This window comes from Pteropus alecto, unplaced genomic scaffold (genome assembly GCF_000325575.1).
Source record: "Pteropus alecto unplaced genomic scaffold, ASM32557v1 scaffold156, whole genome shotgun sequence".
NCBI classification, from domain to species: Eukaryota; Metazoa; Chordata; class Mammalia; order Chiroptera; family Pteropodidae; genus Pteropus; species Pteropus alecto.
This window is the reverse complement of record NW_006437746.1, coordinates 2,889,298-2,910,164: the sequence shown is the minus strand read 5'-3', so window position 1 is coordinate 2,910,164 and position 20,867 is coordinate 2,889,298. Positions and strand designations below refer to the sequence as shown.

The window sequence follows — 20,867 nt, the reverse complement described above, 5'->3', positions numbered from 1 at the left end:
CCTAGAAGAATGGATAAAGGTAGTTCTCTAAACACAAAGGAAATTAAAAAAGGAACCTTAGAATATCGGGAGGGAGGAAAAAAAATGGAAAGAGTAAGAATATGGGTACATACAATATATTGTCTCTCTCTGTTGAATTTTCTACATGATATTTGACGGTTGAAACAAAATTATAACACTGATGTGGTTCTAAAGGTAGGTGAGGAAATATTTAAGACAATTATAAGCAGAAGAGGGTAAAAGGATGTAAAGGCAAGTAAGATTTTCTTATACTTCATTTAAACTGGTAAAATGTTGATACTAATAGACTCTGATAAATTACACATGTATATACATGTACATATGCACACACATTTACATACATACATACTTAGAATGTAATACCTAGACAAACCACTAAAAATATATACAGAGACACACTTGAAACCACTACAGATAAATCAAAATGGAATTCTAAAAAAATGTTCGAGTAACCCAAAGGACGACAGGAAAAAGAAACCAGAAATGAAAAGAACGTGTATAAACAGAAAAGAAAACTAAAATGGCCGACTCACGTGCTAACATATCAAATATATTAAATGTGCATGATCTAAATACACCAATTAAAAGTCAGAGATTGAGTGGATAAAAAACACTATCCCACTATCTGCTGTCTACAGGAAACTCCTTTCAAATATAATGACAAAGATAAAAGGATGGGAAAAGATATATAATCATTAATCAAAAGAGAGAAGTGGCTATGTTGATATAAGATAAAGTAGGCTTCATAGCGAATAAAATTACCAGAGACAGAGACAGATATTATGTAATGATAGAAGGATCAATCAAGAAAACACAGCAAATCTTGAATACATGTACACCAAACAATGGAGCTGCAAACATGAGAAACAAAAATGATAGCACTGAAGGGAGAAAGAGGAAAATCCACAATTCTAGCTGGAGACTTCAACATCCCTATCTCAAAAGTTGATATAAAAACTAGACAAAAAATCAGCAAGGATACAGAGAACATCAACGACATCATTGATCAACAGGATCGAATCAATATTTAAAGAACACTTCACATGATGATAGCAGTATACACATTCTTTTCGAGTCCCCATAGGACATATACAAAGAATGAATATCTAGAGCCAAACTTCAACAAACTAAAAAAAAAAAAAAAAATCAAACCATACATAGTATGTCTCTGACTACAATGAAGTCAAACTAGAAATAAATAACAGAAAAAAAAATAAATGAAAATTCTCCAAACACTTGGAAACTAAAGATTTCTAAGTGATCCATAGCTGAAAGCGGAAGTCTCAAAGGAAAGAAAATATATAGAACTGAATTAACATGAAAATACAACATATCAAAATCTGTGACACATAGCTAAAGCAGAGCTAAGAGGAAAATTTATCATACTAAATTTTAGAAAGGAGAAACAGCTTATTTTAGAAAGGAGGAAAAGTCCCAAGTAATAATAATCTAAGCTCCTACTTAAAGAACCTAGAGAGAGAAGAACAAAATATATCCAAAGCAAGGAGAAAAAAAGGATATAATAAAGATCAGAAACCAGAGAAATTGAAAATAGAACAATAAAGAAGATAAAAATTTGGATCTTTGAAAAGATCAGGAAAATCACCAAATCTCTAGCAAGACAGACAAAGCAAAAAAGAACACATAAATTATCAATATTATGAATTAAAACAGAGACTATCACTACACACCTCCAAGACATCAAAAGAATAAGAGATTTCTGTGAACAATTCTACACAAATTTGACAACATAGATGAAATGGACCAATTTCTCAAAAAACACAAAGTACCACAAACTCGCTCAATAGGAAATTGATAATGTGACTAGCCCTATAAGTATTAAGGAAATTGATTTTGTAATTTAAAATCTCCCAGAAATCTCCTGAGCCACATGGTTTCCTAAGAGAATTCCACCAAAGAATTAATACCAATTGGATACATCCTCTTCCAATCAATAGAAGAGGAATAAACACTTCTCAGCTTATCTTATAAAGCTACTATTATCCTAATACCAAAACCAAACAGGGACAGTATAAAAAGAAAATTACAGATCAATATCTTTCATAAAAATAGATGTGAAACTCCTTAACAAGGCATTAGCAAATAGAATTCAGAAATATATAAGAGAAATTATACACCATGCCCAAGTGGAGTTTATTCTAGAGATGGAAGCTGGTTCAAAATTCAATATCAATGTAATCTACCACATTAACAGGCTAAAGAAGAAAATTACATAATCATATCAATTAATGCATAAAAAAGCATTTGAAAAAATTCGATACCCATTCATGATATACACTCAGAAAAATAGTAGAGGGCAACTTCCTCAACTTGATAAAAGTGTCTACAGATTGCTGTACAGTTAATATTACAGTTCATGGTGAATACTTTCCCTATAAAATAGGACAAGGCAAGGGTGTCTGCTTTCACTACTTCTGTTCAACATAGTACTGAAACTTCTAGCCAGTACGATAAGAAATAAAATGAATAAAGAATGAACAGGAAGAAATAAAACTGTCTCTATTTGTAGATAATGTGAGCTTATGTAGAAAATCCCAATGAATCTAAACAAAATGAAAACAAACAACTAGAACTTGTAAGAAACTTCGCCAAGGTCACAGAATACTAGATCAATATAATAAACGCACAGAAATCGGTTGTATTTTTATATGCTAGCGAGGAACAACATGAATGTCAAATTAAAAAAAATACAATGCCATTTACAACTGCTCAGAAAACAAAGAGAAATATATGTAAATCTAAAAAACACTTGCAGAGAACTTGGATGCTAAACACCACAAAATGCTAATGAGAGAAATCAAAGATCTAAATAAGTGGAGTGACAGCTGTGTTCATAAATCTGAAAACTCAACAGAGTAAAGATGTTAATTCTGCTTACATAGATACAGGTTTAACATGATTCTTAACTAAATCCTTCTATTTTGTAGATACAGACAAGATTATCCTAAAATTTTTATGTAAAGACAGGTATTAGAATAGCTAAAACAATTTTGAAAAAAAACAAACCAATAACGTAAGAGGAATCAATCGATTTCAAAACTTTATAGAGATATAGTAACCAAGACCGTGTGGCATTGGCAGAAGGAGAGACACACAGGTTAATGGAAAGAATAGAGAACTCAGAAATAATTCCACATTACTGCCCAACTGACTTTTGACAAATGTTTACAAATAATACAGTGGAGGAAGGATAGCCTTTTCATCAAAGAGTGCTAGAACAACCCTGCATACTCGTAGGCAAAAAAAGAGAAAAAATCCCTCAAGTTCATATAAAAATTAACTCAAAATGAAAGACAGTCTTAAATGTGAAACTATAAAACTTAGGAAAAATATAGAATATCTTTAGGATCTGGGGTTAGGAAAGAATCCTTAGATATATCATGATGCCATAAAGAAAAAAAAGTGATAATTAAATTTTAATAAAACTTTTTGCTGTCCAGACTGAAAGAAAATATCTGGAAGTCATAAATCCCACAAAGGATTATTATCTAAAGTATACAAGGAACTCTCTAAATTCGATGTTAAAATAGCGAACACTCCATTTTGAAAATGGGGGCAAGACAATGAACGGACAGACATGTCACTGGAGAGGACATATCGATAGCAAATAAACACACGAAAAGATGTTTGACACAACTATCCATTAAAGAAATGCAAATTGAGACCATGAAGGATGAGATATCACTACACGCCTGTTAGAACAGATAAAAATTAAAAATAGTGACAGCACAAGGTGCTGGAGAGGATGTAGAAAAATCCTACATTGCCTTTGAGAATGTAAATGGTACGGCTACTCTGGAAAACAGTTTGGCAGTTTCTTCAAAAAATAAACATGCACTTGCTGTATGACCCAGCAACTGTACTCCTGGGCGTTTGTCCCAGAAAAATGAAAACTTATGTTTTACACAATTATTCATAGCAGCTTTAATACTTGTAATAGCCCCAAACTGGAAACAACCAAGGTATCCTCTTCCATAGGTAAATGGTTAAACTACGTACATCCCATATCGTGAAATACGCTTCACAATAAAAAGGAAAAAAACTATTGATACAACGACTTGGATGGATCTCAAGGGTATTATGCTGAGTTAAAAAGCCAATCAGAAAAGGTCACATACTATATAACTCCACTTCTAGAATGTTCTCAAAATGACAAAATTATAATGGTAGAGAACAGGTTAGTGGTTGCCAGGGGTTAGAGATGGTGAAGGGAAGTGGGGGGTATGATTGAAGGGGTGACATGAAGGTCTTTGTGGTAATGAATCGTTCTGCATCTCGACTGTGGTGATGTATGTAGATTCTGCATGACTGGTTTTGATAATGTACTATAGTTACGTAAGATGTAACCATGGGCCGTGGGGGGTAGGGATTGGATAAAGGATGCACAGAACGTCTCTGTGCTATCTTTGCAACTTATGGTGAATCTATAGTTATTTTGAAACAAAAAGGTTTTTTTTTTGTTTGTTTGTTTTGTTTTTTAAGTTACAAAAGATTAGAATATAAACTCTCTGAAATCAGGAACTTTACCAATTCTTAGTACCCTGCCCATGGCAGGTGCTCAATTAATATGTGGAAAGTGGATGAATATTTATATAACGGAGACTCGTTTTTGGTTTTTGTTCCTAAAGGCACGTGATTGTAAATGGTGAATGTCTGAAAACGTAAACACTACATGATGAACAGCAATGATTTCCAGAGACGGGACAGAGATGGAGAGAGACAAAGTTAGAAGGGAGTAAGGTGCATCTTATAAACAATGCAGAAATACTGATTAAAAGGCTACGTTCTTTGCTCATATCCACCTCCACCACTCTAAAAGAGGGTTGTCCCCATCTCGATACTTTTTAGAAACTATAATAGATGCTTATCCTGAGAAAAGCATATAAGGGAATGCGCCTCATGTCTTCATTCTGTTGTCCCGAAAGACAGCAAGTGACGGACTCTTGAGGCACAAGCACGTGGCAGTGGGTGAGTGACGGCAGCAGCCGGGCCACCGTGGAATCGCCCTGTGTAGACACGGGTCAACCTCGGGGTGGAAAACGAATGTTACACATGAAACAAGTCCAGGTAGCTTTAAAAATTCTTAAATTCTTAAAATAACTTCACACATTTTATAAATAAAATCTACCTACTTGAGAATCCGTCTCTCTTCCCAATTCCCCTGCCTTTCCGTCATGAAGCTTAGCGTGGGTCGTTTTTAAAGCATTGTCTTAAGCGATAGTGGTCTTTTACCAATTAATTGCCCTGTGCAGGTGGTGATGTAAACTCCCTTTGCCGGTAAGGCAAAAGCACCTGTTATAGAATTTATTTCCCTTTTAACTCAGTTCTTCTAGTAGATTGTGGCTTGCATGAGCCTCTATTAGGGCGACCTTGTACCCATGCATGAAAAGGCCAAAGCAGACAGTGAAACCTTAATAACACCTTAATTTTACATGATATCATCGCGCGCTCTAGGCTTTTCAGGGTGCCTTCACCTACATTTCTTTGAAACCACATAATAGCCCCATGAGGTAGGCAGTATAAAAACAATCCTAAGAAATGAAATATTATACCTAATTTCTCATGTTTAGACAGCCGATGAGTCAGAACCTGAACAAGAGATTTCAGCCTCCCATCACACCGTGCTTTTGTGTGTTCTAGAAGGCATGCTGCTGGGAAATGAAACAGATTATTTGTTATAGTCTTATAAAGAAGGAATGTCTGATTGCAATGATGGCTGTTTCACTTTGTTCTTCCCGCTTCCTCCGACACCTCGACTTTACACCTGTTCTTCTCCTTAAATGTAAATTTAAAAAAAAATGGCAGATATTTTTACTAAAGACCTACTGTCGTGATTTAGAGATCTAACATCCGAGTTGTGGAAGAGCTTACCTCACTTTCTAAAGAAATGCTGCTGGGAGAATTCTAGAACAAAAGGAATCTTCGGGCCTCCAAGGCATCTTTAATTTTAAAATAAAAATTATAATCCTTTACAAAACGAAGCCCAAACGCATCCTTGCTTTTTAAAAAAATATACCTGGTGAAGTACGACAAACTTCCTTTGAACCGTGAGGTCTTTCTTACCATTATTAAAAGCCAGCAGATGAACTAAGTTGGACAAAGGCAATAAGGTCACATAAGGCTTAAAGCGTTAAACCATTTTCTTGGTGAGAAACATGACTATTAAAGGTTGTGCCAGCTGTGGAGGGCAAGTGGAGCTGCGATGTGAAGCGTGTCAAAAAAAAAAAAAATCAATGAGGAAAGAATGGAAAACCTCGAGAGTCTACTAAGTAAGTGGGGACTAGGATGCGGGCAGGTACAGTTCTGAATGAAACCTTCTTTTAAGGCTGTCTGAGGTCAGTGGTTCTCAAACCTGGCTGCACAATGGATGCACGTGGGCTGTTTGGAAAAGCACCAGTGCCTGGGTCCCTCCCCCAGAGACTCAATTTACTGGATGTGGGGCCAGTCTGGGAAGAAGATTTCTAAAAGCATGGCCCCAGGTAATTCTAATGGACAGCAAGGTTTGAGCCCCCCAAACTCTAGATACTATAGATCAGAGGTGCTCTCCACACCCCTCCACCCTGTGCCTGGCCCTGAGTTTACTACAAACTTGGGGACCATAGGGAGCTGAGAACACGGGAGCCTGAGGTCAGCCTTCCCGGAAGGGTTATGACTCAGTGACCCTGGGGCAAAGCGGAAAACAGGAAGTGTCCTCTGTGTCTCCTGGGAACCAGCTGCAGGCTGGGAAACGTGCTAAAATTGATCTTAATGGTTTCTTTTTAATTTTTAGAGACACTCCCCCCCACCCTTTTCATTTTCTTTTTCAAGAATAAAAAGCAAATGATAGTTGATAAGGGTTAGCAGTTCATCACTACCCAGTCCAGACTTGGGAAAATCAGCCTTGCCGTTAATCGCTCAAAATTACTTTCCCACTCTGACCTGGTGAGAACATGTCTAAGATCACAGCTTAGACAATTTTCTTTTAAAATTCAAGCAAATTAGGATCAAGGGAGAAAGCAGCCCTTTCTCTTGCTACCACTGGGTGAATTCTGACCTTGTGGTCAAAGAACCAAAAAAACGGATCCTCCCCAAACTAAATGACATAGTTTGCTGAACGGAGCAGGAAGGAAGGGGAAAATACTGGAAGGCAGGCACTAAAACCATCACAGCCATCCACCAAAGGCCGTTGGAGACAGCGGCCTCTGGGAGGATAACTTCAAACTTTTTAGGCCCTGGCCCCAGGGGAGTAGGAAATGAAGGTCAGGGACAGATTCAAGCAGAAACTCGTAGGAGTCACCTAAGATCAGCATCATCTGACTTAATTAAGAAGAAAAATGAAGTTTCTGATTAGGGCCTTCAAAAACAAAGGGAGAAATCACCAAAACTTTCATCTCATGTTTATCTCCGCCCCCACTTTTCCAGCCTTTGTTAAGAAACAGACAATTAGGGAAACAGTGGCAGCCCATGGTTTTTCTGACTGTCATCATTCCGGCTGGTGACCTGGGAGCTAGCCGCACCTTCCAATTGCTTTAAGACCCACGGAGCCTTCTAGAACTTGCTTCGCATCTAAGAAGGGGATGTGTGCACTGCACCGCAGTTGGTTTTGCCTCTTCCAATTAAGTATGACTGTTGTCGTTGTTTCGCTGATGCATTATTCACTGAGCATTAATCCCCTTAAAATTGGCCTTTGCAGGGAAACTTGGCTTTTTAAAAATCAGTATGTGTTTAATAAAGAGAGCCGGTCCCGGCTTTGCCGACGGGCCAGCAGCTTCATAAAGGCCAAACTGCGGGCCGCCCGTCTTCGCCCGCTCGCGTCTCTGCCGCTCAGCGAAATACATTTTCTGCCTCTCTCGGCTAATAGACTCTCTTGAAAAATGGAAGTTAATCCTTGGGCAGCGCAGTGTTAAACCGCCCAAGAATTAAATATTTCAGAAGAGAACACGGTGAAAAAAATGGCAACTGCTATTTTCGAGTCTTTGAAAATTTAAGTAGAGGAGCAAAAAATAGAAAGCAGCGTGTACTTGGTACAACGGATCTGAGTTCACCTTTGTGAGATTCTTAATAACGTGCGGGGAGATGGAGAGACCAGCGACGTGCTGGGCCACAAAGTGGGGACCAGGAAGCAGGTGCTTGAGTTCCCGGGGCCCAGCGACGGTTCCAACCCCTCAGGTGTGAAAAAGAATACAGGATTTGAAAAATGAAAATTGACCTATTTTCCTTCCCCTCACAATACTGTCGACCAAAAAGCAAAACTTTCGCCCTTGGGTGGAGCAGGCTCTGGAGCCCGACGCCTTGGGTTGGGGTCCTGCTCCCCCTTGTCACCAGCCTGGTACAGGGTGTGGCCTTTCTGTCCCTCAGCTGACTCCTCTACTGTGGGCGGGGCAGGAGTGAGGGTCAGATGTGCCCTGCGTCTTGGTGAGTGGTGAGCAATCAATAATGCTGGATGATGATGATATAATCACGAAACGGACTTAACCTGGATACTTTTTTTTTTTTTTTTTTACCACACAAGTACAAAGGGAAAGCACTCTACTCTGCGGAGCGGGGAAAACCAGGTAATTGTAAAAACGCTGCAATCATGTCTCTATCCGGTGCTTTTACAATCCAATTTATCGCTCGGCTCCTCGCAGCTGCTTCAGAAGGCGAGCACTGCGGTGAAGCGTATTAGCCGAAATCGGAATAGCAGCTTAGAGTATTTATGTGTCTAACGGGCGCGCCTCGGAGAAGCACAGGTGATGTGACTTCAATTGTTTTAATTTGCTCGGTCTTGTCTCCTTCCGCCTGGGGCCTCTGAAGGGGCAGGAGCTCCCTGGGCATGGGGGGCTCTGCCCAGTCACGGACGTGGCCGGAGGGGCGGGAAGAGGCTGCGGTGAGCGTGCCACCAGCCACGGTGGGACTGTTCTGCCTTGAAGGCTCATGCCACCCAGGCAAGGGCCCATGTGGGTCCCAAAAGCACCTCTGTCTCCAACACCGTGCAGGGGGTGGGCTCAGCCGGGGCTGGCTGGAAGGCACTTCCATCCACGCCCTATACAGGGCAGCGCCCATTGCTTCCAACTTTGGCGGTTTTGTGACCAGCTCTGGTCCCCCACATTTGGGGTCAGCTATGGTTGGGCAGAAAGCCCAGGTAAGGAGTGTGGCCTCTCCCAAGGGGTTTCACTTCTCACTTTGCCTTGGGCAAGTCGCCTTGGCCTCTCTGGGCCTCAGTTTCTCCATCTGTGAAATGAAGATAATAAAACCCACTCCTGAGGGTGAGGAGAGGAATTGAAGGAAGATGCTTCCAAAATGCATGGTGGTTTAAGACCAGAGGTCCGCTATGCTGTTAGTAGATTTCAATATCCAGTTCTCCCCAAGCTCACACGGCAACCTGCCCCCCACATCACCTGACTGACACTCTTCGAAGTCCTAATGGGCCTCCCTGCTTCTCCTTGCAACACCCCAAGCCCTAAAGGTCTCTGCCTGGCAGAGTCCTATTGCCTCACTGTAGTCTTGTCTCAAATGCCACGTCCTCCATCAGGCCTCTCTGGTTCCCTGCCAGCCAGCGCGCTCTCCCCTTCCCTGGCATAAGGTGCATGTCATAAAGCCTCAGCAGTGTGCCTTATGGGCTGACATGTCATTACTGCCAGTGCTCTTGAGGCCCTACGTAGAGGGTTGTGTCTTATTTATCCCTCTCTCTGGCCTGTCCGCTCGTGCCGCCCATGTCTTGCACTTAGTAGGTCTACAACATGCTTTGGCTTGAACTGTAAGTTTGCTTAAATAAATAAATAACCCAGCTTTCAGAAATCGTTGAGTCAGAGTCTGGCAGTTTTGTGTGTCAGGGGCCCAACACGATCAGATGGAAAGGAACAAAGACCCTTCCAGAACCTGGGATCAGGTGCTGCTGGGGGCACTAGGAAAGGTGCCTAAGAAGCCCTCAGGTTCCTCATAGGGCCAGCAGTGGCCGGGGCAGAAATGGGACTCTCCAGTGATGGAGTGTGCCTGGACAGAAGCCCTGGATTAAGACGGCTGCGAAGCACACAGTGCCCAGTTCTACGCTGCACTCTTCGCATTTTGAGACTGCACTGTTCTAATTAAGGGTCCTGTGTTCAATTTTGGGTCCCCTAAACTTCCCTTGGGCATGTCTGGCTAGGGAGGAAGCTGCCTCAAGCTGCCTGTCACACTAGGCAGCAGTGTTAGAAGCGCAGGTTAAGGGCAGATTCCAATTCACCTGGGCAGAGGTAGCTTGAGGCTCTGCATTTCTACCAGCTCCTCAGTGAGCTGCTGTTGGTCTCTGGTGTGAATTATATCTCCATAATCTAGCATGAGCCAGAGATTATAGGTGATCCTGTTTTGCTTAGTGAGTCTGAGCAAGAATGAAGAAATCGAGAGAGAAGAAAATGACGACTGGACCCAGGTGCATCTAGACCACGTTTGCTGGTAAAGGCTGCAATCTGCTTCTTAAGTTCAAGAAAAGGCAGTGGAATGTAGTGGGCCTGGAGGGAGGAAGTTGAACGGGTTTTTCTTCTTCACTGACCTTAACTTTCAAAATAAACTGTCTGATGACTGTAACTACATCCCTAGCTCTTAGCTTGTCACTCAAAGATTAGAACTAAATCAGAGACAACCAGTGGAAGGCAGGGCCCAGTTTATAACCCTAGGAGTTGAGAAGCCAGCACACTGGCTGTTCTTATATCGGCTTCCTCTGTGCCAAGGAGGGCCTTAAGTGAGGGCCTAAGAATTCACCATCCTTAAACGCCTGTGCTTTTCGAATCCCGCAGAACTGTGACAGCCCTCTTCAGTTAATGAGTGAAATGGTCACTGGGGACCTGCTTTTCCTGAAATTTACTGGTCCAGTTGGAGGGGGCTGGAGGCCAGCCTTGCGGGTAGCGGTGTTAAGAAGCTGTTTCAAGGAGCTCACGAACTATGTGCCTCCATCCATGGACTTGAAAAACCCCAACAGGCTGAAGAACACCACGTTTAGTGTGTGCGGAGGTTGGGGGGGGTGGGGTGGGCGGTGGCAGGGAGAGAGGGGTGGCGGTGAAAAAAAATCTAGCATTTGAACTAGAGAACCATTTCAAGAAGAGGGAAATCAGCAAACCACTCAAGCCAATCTATTTATGGTGCCATCGCTATTAACAGGTAATTTACAATGTGCAGGAGAGGTTTTGCCTCCAGAAGCATCTGCTTTTAAGCAGCTCACAGTGAGTGCCAACAGAGGTGAGCTCACGGCTTTGAAATGATTTTTTTTTTTTAAAAAGATGTTTACCATCCAGTTGTCAAACCTGTGATCACCTAGCTCCTGCTTTTTTTTTTCCCCCTCCTCTAACCATTAGAAAAGGCTTCTCGGGACCTCACTACTCACAGTGGCTCCAGAGACCGGCAGCAGCTCACTGGGGAGCTGGCAGAAATGCAGATCCTCAGGCCGCCTCTGACCGGCTGGACTGGGATCTGCACTTAACAAGACCGGGTGTGCTCTGGACGAAACTTGCTAACACGCAGATTCTGGCGAAATGAAGAGCAGTGGGAAACGGGCTGCTTCCCTAAGAGGCTACTTGATCGAGAATATTATTCTCAAGCGCACCAGTTGGGTCAGACTTTCAGGGAAAGGAAAAGAACAGGTAGAGTTTGGAAAGTTTGGTTTCTGCTAATTTCACAAGAGCAAATCAGAGGATAGAAAGGCTCACCAATTGCTGAGATCTGACGTCATTATTGTTACTCAGTCTTCATGGAATACTAATACATTTTTTTCAGTTATGCCTTTTCTAGACTGACCAGGGTATCGGACTTGAACCCACCTCCTTCCCATCTAGGCTGCCCTCCAGAGGACTTCCACTCCCCTCTCCCCCCACCTCCATCATGGGCACGCACGGCCCCACCCCCTTCAGCTTCCACCATCTCCATTAACTTACCGCTGCACCTGCATCATCTCCTGTCTCCCTTGCCCTGCAGCTTGGTGTGGGTTTGCAATGTCTTTTGCCGGTCCCTGTCAACCCGCTCTCCTCCCTTGGTCGTCCAGCTCCAGGCAGGAGCCTGGTGGGGAGGTGAGTGAGGCCAGGATATTGATGCCCTGGGTTCACCCTCTGCCGGGTCCCTCTCCACATAGCCTCTCTGTCTCAGGTTCTGGTTACAGCTCCCTGCTCTGGTCCCTTCAGGCTGGCCGCCACTGCTACCAGTCCCGGGTACTCTGTCAACTCCATGGCAACCCTACCCCTGTCTGCACATCTGTATACCATCCCTTGATTCAACCCTCCTCAAATTACCCACCTTGAGTGTGCCATCTGTCTCCTCCTGGGCTCGACCACTGACGTACAGCGCTGCTACCCCAGGCGCCTCCCATTCTTGAAGGTCCCTCCCGCCCCGCCTTCTAAAGGATAAACCCAGGGGAGGCTTCCTTCATCTTCATCCTCCTCCTGCTGTACCTGATAGACAGCTGTCCCTTGGACTCCACCCCCCACAACAAATCACGTTCAGAATGTCTGAAATAACTCATTTTGCTCCCCAAATTTGCTCCCTCCACCCCCTTCCAGGGGCATCAGCACTTGCCCCACCTGGGCTTCCGCCCTGCTGTGACCTCGACTCCTCCCCGCACCTTGTCAAGCTGTGGGAAGCCTAAGAACTCCGGTCTGACCCTGCAGAGGCACTGAAGCTTCGTGAGCAGTCTGCCCAAGGCTACCTGGCTGCTGCTTCGGGATGCGGGTCTTCAGATGAAAAGCTCGGGCTCTTTCCAGCTCCCGCCCCCTTTCCTGACGTGGGTGCTTCAGAGAGATGTGCCCACCTGTCCTGTCCATACCCTCTGCCCGTGCCCGTCTCAAGTTCGAGTTCCTCATTCTCCCCAAACATCTGCTCTCTCATCAGCTCCTTGACGGCTTCTCCATTCCAGTCTCTAAGTCATGCCACACCCACCGGGACAATTAAGTCACCTTAAAAACACTGTTTTGAACACATCGCCCACCAGCTCCAAACTGCTCTTGGCTCCCCAGTTTGTACGAGCCCCTCGCCCTGGCACGCAATTTGGCGTCTTGCTGGCTTTCCAGCTCAAGGACAGCCTGCAGCCTCCTCTCGCCTGTGGGCATAAATCCTCCGCCTAGGCTCCAGGGCGTGCCCGGTGCTGCCCTGCCCACCCCGCCCTTTCTACCCTGAGCCCTCGCTGGCTGGCGCTGAGGCCAGTGCTGAAGATCTGTCCCCAAGCCGGCATCCTTCTGGAGTTCAGATCTGGCTCGGAAACCCTAGGGGGCTCTTCTTTCCTCTCGTTTCCTACAGTCCCTTATTTTCTGTCCCATTTATCATTAAACAATTAATCGTGTCCTACTTCTGGCTGCTTCGATTGGCTATGAAAGACACATGTCCAACTCTTCGACTGCCCCTGTCTAACTGCCCCAACCAGACTCCAAGTGCTGTGGAGACTGACTGCTTATTTTGGGCGTCTGTACCTCTCTCTCAGCATCTAGCAGAGTGCGAGACAAACGGAAGGTGCTGGAAAGACAGAGCGTGACCCTCCATTTTACAACAGGGGCACGTATAAATGAAAGATGGTAAAGACCTCTTTTGGGGTCTCTGAGTGTCCTGTGAACCAGAGAAGGTGTAGTGACAGTCATTTCAGCCTGTTGTCCTCCAAACCACCCAAGATGAGGTTTCCAATTTGTTTTCTATATAAATCTGGCCTTATTAAAACTGATTAAAAATATTGCAAATTCTATTTAAATATAGGTTACGACGAACAGATGTTTTTCTCCAAAGATGCTAAAATGTTTCTCTATCCCGACCCTCGTCTGAGACCCTCCTGTGAGACCAGTCACACCACCCCTGCGCAGGTGCAAGCCCCCTGAGTCACATGTCACCTGTAAAGTTAGTCATTTCCCATTGGCTGCCTTTCCTCATCCTCACCCAGTCTTACCTACACCCCCACGGCAAAAAAAGATAAAAAAAAAAAAAAGCGAAGTTGACCACGTCATTCTCTATCACCCTGACCTTTCCGTTCCTCGAGGCCGGCCACCCTGCCGCCCCCTGTCTTCCTCCACCTGGCAGCTTCATTAACCCATTCTTTGGGTTTTTGCCTAAATGTCACTTAATACTTGTCCACAGGCCCTCCTGCCCACGAGACACAAACTAAGAGGCGGAGATGCTGGTGTGATTCCCTCTGCACCGGGTGGTTTCCTGCGCATAGTAGGTCCCCAACATGTCAGTTTCACTTCCCCTCGAGCTAAAACCATAACAAGGGTGGGATTCAGAGTTAGACCACCATTCGAAGGGGTTTGTGCTCCCTGACCCGCCCCAAAGCTTCCTTCTTGTCTCGAATTCATCTGAGCTATAATACCCAGAACAACCTGCTCTGTCCCCGCTGTGGAGTCCTCGGCTGGTGAGGAGGTGACAGGCTGAGCGAGGGTTCGTGGTGCCTGCAGTGCAGCAGACGCATCTCCTCAGGTGCTCCAGGGGGGACAGCTAACCACTGAGTAGTCCCGGAGAAGTGACTCAGCTGCTGGGCTCTGGTGGTTTTTTCCATTGTAGTAAAGTATACATAACATAAAATACACTATTTTAGCTACTTTTAAGTGCACAGTTCTGCGACATTAAGCACATTCACATGGTTCTGCAACCATCACCACCATCCATCTCCAGAACTTCTTCATCTTCCCAAAGTGAAACTCTGCCCCCATCAAACACTAACTCTCCATCGCCCCCCAGCCCCTGGCAACCACCATGCCACCATCCTACGGTTTAGACTACTCCAGGAAACTCATCCAAGAATCCTACAGAATTTGTCCTTTTGTGACGGGCTTATTTCACTCAGCATGATGTCCTCAAGGCTCACTCATTTTGTACTGTGTGTCAGAATTTCCTTTTTAAGGCTGAATAACATTCCATCGAATGGATGTACCACCTTGGCATGTCCATTCATCTGCCATGAACACCTGGGTCACTTCCACCCTGTACAGTGAGTTTAATTGGAATCCGCCTCAAAAGGCGAAAGACAAACAACCCTCTCCCTAGCCAACTGCAGCGGGCGCTGCTGATGTCCTGCCCGCATCCCCTTGGCACTTGCCGATGCCACCCAAGACTTCCTGTCCCCGAGCCTGGCTTCTCTGCGCCTGGGTCTCCCTGGGCCTGCAGAGTGCAGGCTGGAAGTGTGGGTACATCAACAACCCAGGACATGACTGTGGGAGCTGGGGGGTCGATGTCCCACCCAGTTCCCTCACCCCCCGGTGACCATTGTCATCTACCCTCCTGTCCTAGCTCCTTCCTCTCCCCTCTTCTCCTTTCGTCTCTTCCCATAAACCATTTGCACTTGAGTCCTCTCTTGGTATCCACTTCTGGGGGAATCTAAGGCCTGCACCAAGCTCACTTGTACATGGAGGTGACGACGGAGGAGGGGACAGAGACACAGTGTGTACTCTGTGCACTGAGAAACTCATTATTGGCCCACAGTGCAACCATCCTTTCCCCACCACCCAGAGCAGCCATCGCAGTAGGAGGATCCTGACCCTGACTGGCCCGGAAAGCCTCTTGGAAAGTGAGCAAGGAGGACCCTCTGACTGCTGACTCACGACGGCAGCCGTAGGCCCCTGCTGGGACAAGTCAAGTCACCCTTCTGGTTCGTGGGTGGCCTCCCTGACTCAATAAACCAAGCAGTGTCTCTCCCATGCAGGGCGATGCCACCACTACTCCAAGGCCACCACCTCGAGCATTCAGGTCCTAAGTGAATCTCACTCCTGCAGACCCATGCCTGCCTTCCCGTGGGGGCTCTATCCGCCTCCATGTACAAATGCAGGGGCACATCCTGCCTCGCCGCCTACAGGCAGCTGGGGGAGAAGCAAACTGGGCAGGGACGCGAGTCCAGACCAAATGCAAGCCAGCCAGACCCAGCCTCCCCCGTCACGGGCGCGGAAGACCCAGGTGTACCTTTGAGTCATCGAAGCCTCCTTCCTGGCTGCCTTCCTTTCTGTGGCTGGGCTCATTCTGCCCCACTCACTCGTTCCTGCAAACTGCAGCAGATTCAATGACTTAGCCACATGGCTCTGGTGACAGGAAAGGGAAAGCCAGAGAGTGGACTTTTAAAGGAGCAGATGTCCTCCACATCCCTCTGTGGGCACCGTCATGTCATTAGTGAGGTCTCAGATCATGTTATCCTCTGTCCTGATTCAGAGTCTGGCGTTCAAAGGATGACTGCTTTTCACCGATTCGGCTGAAAATCCTCAGCTGGGACAGACCTGTTGTGGTGGCAGGCAGGGCTGGCGGCTGTTTTAAGGAACCACCACTGATTATAAAATGGAGCTTACTAAATTCCACAAAGCCATCACGTACCTCTCTACCTCTTCATCTGCTTACGACTTATTCCAACCTGCCCAGGTGTCTCCTTACCTGCTGTATGAGAACGCACATACTGTTGCATGTAGTCCTCACTACAAAGAGCTTAGCCCACCTGGCCCTTGTTCAATTAACTGCTTATTAAAATGGTTCATGGACAGAGTAGAAGCTTTGCTTGTGTTCCTCATGGCTATGTCACCTTGGTCTAGAGAAGATTGGGACTGGTGCCCCTAATCTAACGTCTCGGATTTCTGTGGGGTCCTGGGCTCCTGTCCTAGGCCTTGAGACAAGAATAAAAGATGACGCTTTTGGTTTTTACGCACAAACTGCCCATGCTTCCTAGCAGAATAACACGCGAGGATACATAATAGCTGACATGCTACCACGAAGAGGCAGGAAAAACTCAGCAGGCTCCAAGAGAGCACAGGAACTATATATCTGCCATGAGTTTTAGGGGTCTATTATTTAAAAGGCCAGGAGTCATCTCATGTAGTCAACAAATATTTATTGTGCATCTTCTCTCTGACATATTGTGCTGGAGTCTGTGAGCCCACAAACAGGGAGGGGCCTGGCCTCTGGGTGCCTCCAATCTCGTTACAGGCAGACTAGCCATGACCTATGACAATGAGCAGTGACGATGCAGTCCGCAACTAACCCAAATGCCTCACATCGATGATCTTGTTTAATGCTCTCGGAGGCCCTCTGAGGAATGCATTATTATTCTCATCCGCACATCATGGAGTGAGGACATGACTGAACCCCACTGCCTCGATTCACCCAAAGTCACTGGGCTATCAAGCGATGAGCCAGGATCCTGCCCAGATGGCAGGTTCCGGCTTCCACACTTAACCACTGTGCCACACCGACTCCCCAGAAGCTCAGCCGAGGGGCGATCTGTGCATTTCACGTGGCCACTGAGCTCTGTCTCCCTTTCTGAGCCTCAGCACAGAGCCGTCTCACTGTCACAGGGGATCCACATGGAAAAACAAATGTCTGCTCACCTTTCTCAACTTGCCAAGCTCTGCTGACCCATGTTCAGAGCAGTTCTGCATGAATAATGGCTAATGCTAGGGTTCTGATGGAAAGGAACAAACCCTGGACATCTTCTGAAATGTTAATCAGGCATCGAGGGCTCTGAATTTTGGATGGAGGTTTTCCCGCCATGAGGCAGCCCTGGACAAGGCCCTGCCACCTTGCTCTCACGAGTCACTGAAATCATCTTAGCCCCATCTCCTTTGCCAAGTTACAAACGTTTTAAAGTGCGATGCTTACAAAAGAATATGGCACGAGAGTAGAGAAATATGCACGCACGCATGCACACGCACCTTCCATGCACTGTTTTAACACAAAGCGTCCACGCATCCCTCATCACATGGCAGAAAAGACATAAGTATTTATGCCGGGTACTGTGCTGGGTACTTCGAAGGATGCAATGGTCTCTGACTTGAGGTTCTCAGAGTCCAACGAGAAGGAAAAATCATCGGGGAATCTGCTTTAAGACAATGTGCCGACAGCACCGGTTATATAGAGAAAGGAGCTACCGACTCTGATAGGGACAGGGTAGGGCGACGGGGGGTGGGGTGGGGGTGTCAGGGAAGGCTCCCAGCAGAGGAGACCGCTAGCTGGGTCTCGAACACTAAGTAAGAATGATTTATAGTGAAAATTAAAGTATGCAAGGCTATGGGTTGATGAAGAAAGGGCATTTCCTAGTCAGAAATATGGAGACGGGAGCTCAGGGTGTGAGGTGTGGGGCTAGGAGGGTTAGATTTGACCCTTGACCCCACTTCCTGGGCCTGGGGCCTTGAGCAATTGCCTCGTGTGTGTCCTTACCTGCAGAATGAGGAAACACGCACTGTGTCATGTAGACCTCACTACAAAGAGCTTGGCCCGCCCGGCTCTGGTTCAATCAACTGCTTATTAAAATGGTTCACGGACAGAGTAGAAGCTTTGCTTGTGTTCCTCATGGCTATGTCACCTTGGTCTAGAGAAGATTGGGACTGGTGCCCCTAATCTAACGTCTCGGATTTCTGTGGGGTCCTGGGCTCCTGACCTAGGCCTTGAGACAAGAATAAAGGATGACGCTTTTGGTTTTTACGCACAAACTGCCCATGCTTCCTAGCAGAATAACACGCGAGGATACATAATAGCTGACATGCTACCACGAGGAGGCAGGAAAAACTCAGCAGGCTCCAAGAGAGCACAGGAACTATATATCTGCCATTAGCTTTAGGGGCCTGTTATTTCCATGGTCATATCTTTTGCAGGAAGGATGGTGGAGCGGAATCGGATGGAGAGCTTCGCTTAAGGGGAAAGGAAATTTCCACCAAACCGACAGTTAATTGCAGTGAACTGCAGAGAACCAAGGAGAGAAGCCCGTCGCCGAAAACAATCCACAAATAAATTGCCAATCAACACAGCTCCGAGTCCCCAGAAAACTCCTCTAACAGCGAGGGAAAGGAGTGAGGGAAGTTTATCATCTCTTTCTGGGCACAGATCAGCCTACATTTTTGACAAGCAGTAATGGAGAATAGGATTCGTGCACGCTCCTACTCTGCCTGCTGCTACTTCTCTCCCTTGCTTTCTCTCTCACGCTCTCCCTCCCTCCCGGCTCCGGAAACCTTCACTCTCTCTCGTGATCCTGACAGGTCTAGTGACCCAGACTTGTGTGAAGCTTGCTTAGAATTTTAACTATAGTTCTCGTCTTGACTTTTCATGGCTTATCAGTTTCTCCAGTCTTCCTGTCCCCTCCCTGGTCCTTGGCATGAAAGGACCTAGAAGGCAGCGCTGTGCGTGAGCAGCAACGTTGACTGTAGCAGGACCGGGGACCAGAACCACCTTCTAGACAGGCTCTCCCAGAAGGACCCAGCGGCAGAATGATAGCAAAGCTTCCGGTGGAATGACTGTGGTTTCAAAAGGACTGAATCGGAGGCTCCTAGAAGGCATCTCAATAAAACCTAGAGAAAAATAGTGACTCAGGAGACCCTAGCCTCTCTGCCCCTCAGACAAAGATCAGCGATTAGATAGATACCTGTGAACGAAACAGCTGTGGGAGAGTTCTAGAATCCACTTAAATTTTAGCAACACGGTGAATCAAAAATTGCCTGAGAATCACCATATGAGGAGAGAGGGAAGACAGCTCTGTGTCGCCCGCATCGTCCCATGCCCCCGGCCGGCACTGTTCAGTGCCCAGAGGCTAGAAAGACATCCCTCACCAGGAAAGGAGAAATGGAGTGGGTGACAGGCTGCTCCAGTCTTTTGGGGTACCACACCAAGGCACCGCTTCAATTTCACCCCAGGACATACTTCACGGAACACTGCTTCTTGAAATTTAATGCACACAGGAATCGCCTGCAGATTCTGAGTTAGCAGGTCTGGGGGAGAGCCTCAGATTCTGTGTTTCTCACAAGCCCCCATGGACCACGCTGTGCATGGCAAGATCCAATCTAACCCAATTCGACAGCCTCGTTTTCAGATGAAGACGCTGAGGTCGAGAGCAGGGAAGTGACTTGGAGAAGGAACGTCAGGAAGGAATGAGCTGAGTCTAAAACGTGCATCTGTGATTCCTGGCCCAGCGCCCTGTCAAAAGAATCATTTAAACAGCCACGGAAACGAAGGGGGTGAGGGCCTAGCCTGCCCCTCATATTCGGTCCTGCACAGGATTATCCTTAGAGAGGCTGCTCAGTATTGAACCCTAGGAAGAGAAAGCCCAAACCAGGAAATACAAAGTTCAGAACTGATGTTACCAAGGACAGTGCTCGTAGGGCCACAGAGACAGAGCTGTCCCTTGTCGCTCGCAGTATGACGCGAGGTTTTCAGCTTCTGCAGGAAGGCGAGCCTCCTGCCTTAATAAGAAGGTTTTTGATAATGCTTCTGATGCTTTTTTAATGCCACCATGTCTTCCTGATCTGAGTCACAAATAATCAGAGGGTTAACAAGTATCAGCTTCGGGAATAGTTTGAGTGCTGCTTCCAGGCAGAGGTGGGACAGCAGGTGAAGTGGCTGAGATCAGCAGTTCCCAGGTGGGCTCGCCCGCCAGCTCTGCTCCCAGTCACCCAGGCCCACCAGGAATGACTCCTCAGCCAATCCTGATGCCCCCCAGTTTTAGGGATCAACAGATTAGCAAGACAAGGACAGAGACCAGGTTGCTCGGGTGCCACCTGGTGGCGAGGGGGAAAAAGGCGTGTCGCCGGAGGGTACAGCCAGGGCTAGAGTTAAGGCGGGCATCAGTTACCAGGGAGGAGAGGACCCGTCCCTCTGTCTCTGTTTGAAAAGGACCAAAGCCGTCCAGATTGGGGAAAGGCCACCAATGTGAAGAAGACAATCTGGATATTTCAGAATGTATTAGACAGGAAAGCCAGCAAAACCGAGGCTGCGCTCTCAGAGCGTGGAGGGAAGTATGTCTAGAAAAAAACATTCTATGAAAAGCTTTTGAGAATGGAAAGAAGAATCCATGACGTGGGACAGATTTTCTCTGGAGATGTGAGCCGCTGGCTGAGTGAATTTTGTGCCGTGTGAAAGGCCGGCCATGAGGACAGCATACCGGGGAGGCAGAGGCGTGGGGGTCCGGG

At 46.2% G+C, this 20,867-nt stretch overlaps 1 long non-coding RNA gene across 2 annotated transcripts in view; it reads right to left on the bottom strand.

Moving 5' to 3' along the window:
* Positions 1 to 20,867, bottom strand: part of LOC112482051 — a 125,735-nt gene that overhangs the window by 37,743 nt on the left and 67,125 nt on the right. The gene's annotated exons all lie outside the window — the stretch shown is intronic.